This window comes from Orycteropus afer, unplaced genomic scaffold (assembly GCF_000298275.1).
Source record: "Orycteropus afer afer isolate SDZICR_OR568_19922 unplaced genomic scaffold, OryAfe1.0 scaffold00007, whole genome shotgun sequence".
Lineage (NCBI taxonomy): Eukaryota > Metazoa > Chordata > Mammalia > Tubulidentata > Orycteropodidae > Orycteropus > Orycteropus afer.
The window spans coordinates 980283-984515 of record NW_006921594.1 but is presented as its reverse complement, the minus strand read 5'-3'; positions in this window follow the sequence as shown (position 1 = coordinate 984515).

Here is a 4233-nt window from a genome sequence, read left to right as displayed (position 1 = left end):
TATTTTTCTCTGATTCTGTCTGGGACCAACTATCGTGGCCTAGGTTAGAATGGTCAGTGGTGGTAGCCAGGCACCATTTATTTCTTTTGGTCTCAGAATAGATCAAGTTGTGGGATTTGGAGACTTGTTTATTCTCGGTGTGTTTGGTTACCTGCTTACTGTTTTGCCCCTGGTGAGTTGAGAACACATAGTCGCGTTTTAGAAGGCTGCTTACAGAATTTTAAGACCTAAGATGCTACTCACTTCATTGGGATGTACATCATGATTTTTGTGAATTATTTTATGCCAATTCACTGAGTTGTCTCATGAGAATATAATTCTAAGCTTTCAAACTCAGAAAACCAATGTTGGAAAGTATTTGGTTATATCTGAGGAATATCTGCATTTGTGTATTTAATGAATGTATGTATCTGTATAGGTTTTAATTTTTGATTCATCTTAGATGTGTTAAAGGATAAAGTATATCATGGATTTATATTTAAAAGCTCAGGAAAAAGAATATATAATTAACTAGTCAGTTCCTCAAAGAGGTGGGATTTTTTAAAAAAATCAAATCATATGGTTGACAAAAAAAGTCATAAGAGAAAAAAAAATCCACTGCCTAAAAATAAAAAATAAATCGTAACTTATTTGCAATCTTTTTCCACCTGATCCATACCAAAAAAAAAAAAAAAATTCTACTCCATTATCTTAATGAAGTCATTTGCTACTTTTAATATTATAAGTTTTTCTTTTTTCTCTCCAGCATTCACTAAGGGAGTTTAAAATAATCTTGAGCTACTTTGGTAGCTATGTATCGATGCATTTATGCCTTTTGTTAGCTATAATCTTTAGTCATTTTAGTACATTGAGCCCTGATCTTCAAGTCTGTCAGTCCCATTTTGCATTACAAATCATTTGTAGTTTTATAACTGTCATTTCCAAGGACATCTGGAAAAGATGGATTTACGAAAGGTTACTATGCATTCTAAGAAGGCCGAGAATTAGCATGACTTTGTAAAGGTTCTTATAAATTGAGCAGCAGCCATCACGGGCAATAAGGTGTTTTCTGCTCTTGTCAAGTATCTTTATTTAAATATTAAGGGAGAGATATGACCCTTGGCCTTAGGGATCACTGTGACATGGCAATGGCCCAGTCTATTAGCTGTCAATGAAGTGCAATGGCCTGCCTCTCTCAAGGCCCCTATTTGTGGACAGTGTTATAATAACCCTTCCATTAGGCATCCCCAAGGCAAATAACCTCAGCTTTAACAGAGTCAGTTTAAAATTCCTTAGAGTAACATTAGGAGACTATCTGGTTTGTGTCAGTTTAAGATCAACTCCTCTCTGCATTAGTTCAAATCTGTAAGTTTTAAGTAGACACAGTTATTTAAGAATTATTTCATATCTGCCTGAAGGTAAATATTAGACACAGAGAATGTAGAAATAACCCCATTTACTTCTTTGACTTTTTAACCAGCCTCTTTGGAGATTAAAGGTGTCCAAATAGGCTTGAGAATCTACTTTTTTAACATGACTCTTTTTCATCTGTATACATACCTTTTGTTCATAGAAACATCCCAGAGTCGCTGCAGTTACACGGTATGGACAGGACTTGGAGATATCAAATATTCTCACAGTACATGATAAAGTATCACAAATGAAAGAGACAAGACAATGTTCACTAGGAAGCTGGCGTCCTTCTCTCTGTGTGTGCTGGGATAGAGTTTACAAAACCAATGTGTTTGGTTTTCTCTACCTTTTCACTTTGATTTTATCAACACCTTCCACAATTTTCCCCTAAGTTAGTGAATCTGGTTGTGTTAAAATGGAACACTTGTGTTTTGATCAAAAATAATTACTGTTCTGATCTCTTAACTACTTAGGATCGTTATTAACCTCAGACTTTGTAGGGGAAAGCTCAGGTTAAAAACATCTGATTCTGAGAAAAATCAAGGTCACGATCCCCTAGATTGTTTTTAAAAAGTACACTTATGATCCTGAATCTTAAAATAAATCACTAAAGATGATATTAATACTTAATAAATATTTGGTCATGAACTAAATTTAGTCCCTCCTCCACATATAACTTTCATGTTAGATTTTTTTCCTAAAACATACAGTTCAAATTAAAGAAAAATCCATTTATGCTATAAACTACCTATGGATAAATTAGTTTAATTGGAAATATTTATTTTTAAACCTTATGGAGAAGTCTACAGATGTTTGTAGAGTATCTACATTGTGTGCATGGCATGGAGATGAGTGTGTACACAAATTTCTAAACGTTCTTCCATTCTTTCTGTAAAAATCCAGCCAATATAAAATATAAAAGATTAATTTTTAGGAAAATAAAATTTAATACCTGACTTTAGGTATTGATGCACAAGGACTTTGAAGTATAAATAACTATTGATTGAATTAAATTTCGCCCCACATCAGGTTAAATGCTATAAGAAAAAAAGAGAAGTGAAATGATATCATGTGCTAAAATTCCGGTGCTCATGAACAACACTTAGCTTTTGATTTACAGTGAAATCACAATTCTCCATTTCTTGTTCCCTCTGTCTCTGACATTGCATGTGAGACCATAGGGCAATACATGCCCTTCGACATAATATAGGATGTAATTTAAAGGGTTCTATTGATGCCATAAATCACAAGTAGTTCTGCTGAAGCAGTTTATGAACAGCAGTAAAACACCAAGACTGGATTATATCATTAGAATTATGTACCACATGCAGGTATGGTTATTTGTAATTGAGGACAAGGTATTACAAAACAACTATGGAGATGTACTCTTTTCTTTTATGGAGATGCATCTTTTACTCTTAAACCAGATGATATATTCTGCGATAAAATAAGGAATCTGGGATTGCAGAACATCTGTCATTCTGGAGAAAGGATTTGTGTGCTCTGAAAGTAGACCATAATAGTTAGAACATAATCTGACAGGTCATATATAACCTGAGTTCTGGAAACATAAAAGACCATCTACACAGGGGCTACCAGATAAGTTGACAAGGTTTATTAGTACACAATTAAAGAGACATGACACTGCAATGACTATGACAGTATGATGTTCTAAAAGCCAGTTGAAGACTATAGAAGATCAATCAACCTCCTGGTGCTATCTACAAGAATATAGACAACTATAATAGACTTACTTTTCCACTGAATTGATGAATTTTTTGTACACATAGCGATTCTGATGGTCTTAAATGTCTTGACTTAGAAGATTCTTTTTTTGGAGAGGATAAAATGATAGTGGCAGTCCTTCAAGGATTCTGGGCACAAGTTCCTATCTTTTATTTTATTTATTTATTTTTATCTTATTTTGTTTATGAAAGTTTACAGAGCAAATTCATTTTCCATACAGCAGTTCATACACTTTTTATTTCATTACATTGATTCCATAAAAGCTTTCTTCCCACTTCTTCCCTATGACTACCTTTTCCCTGTGTCCTTCTTTCCTATGCATTCCTTCCCCCCTGCACTATATCCCTGTGCACAAGTTGCCATTCTGATCTCCCATGATTAATTGTTCTAAGGAGTGTAACTACCTGGTATAAATATGTTCATTTATACCAGGTAGGTTCAGATTTGTTCATTGTTCTAGCAGTCTATGGAGCATTCAGTGTTCTTTGCCAACACTGCAGTTCAGATACATCAATTCTTCTGTCATCTTCTATGCATTGTGTAGCTAGTGGGACACCACTATGTATATATATAAGAAAGTTATCTCCAAATATTAATTTTACACAGATGAAAGAATTTTGACAGGTACTCATTTCCAGAGAAATGCAATATTGTGGGAGCTCTCATAGCATAATGCTTAAGATATTTGACTGCTAACCAGAAGGCTGGCAGTTCAAACCCACCAGCCACTCCTTGGAAAGAAGATTGGACAATCTACTTCCATAGTGATACTGCCTCAGAAACCCTAGGAGGGGTTGCTATGAGTTGGATCTGACTCCACAGCAGTGAGTTTGATTTAGGTATACAATAGTTCAGAAGACTCAAGGATAAATGTATAAACATTCTAATATAACTAAGCAAGCTTTCTGGAGAGAGGTTGTTGTTGTTGTTGTTGTTGTTACATGCCTTCGAGTCGGACCCGACTCATAGCGACCCTTCTTTCGGTTTCCGAGGCAGTATTACTACGGAAGTAGATTGCCTCATCTTCCTTCCGAGGAGTGGCTGGTGGGTTTGAACCACCAGCCTTCTGGTTAGCAGTCAAGTGCCTTAGGCACT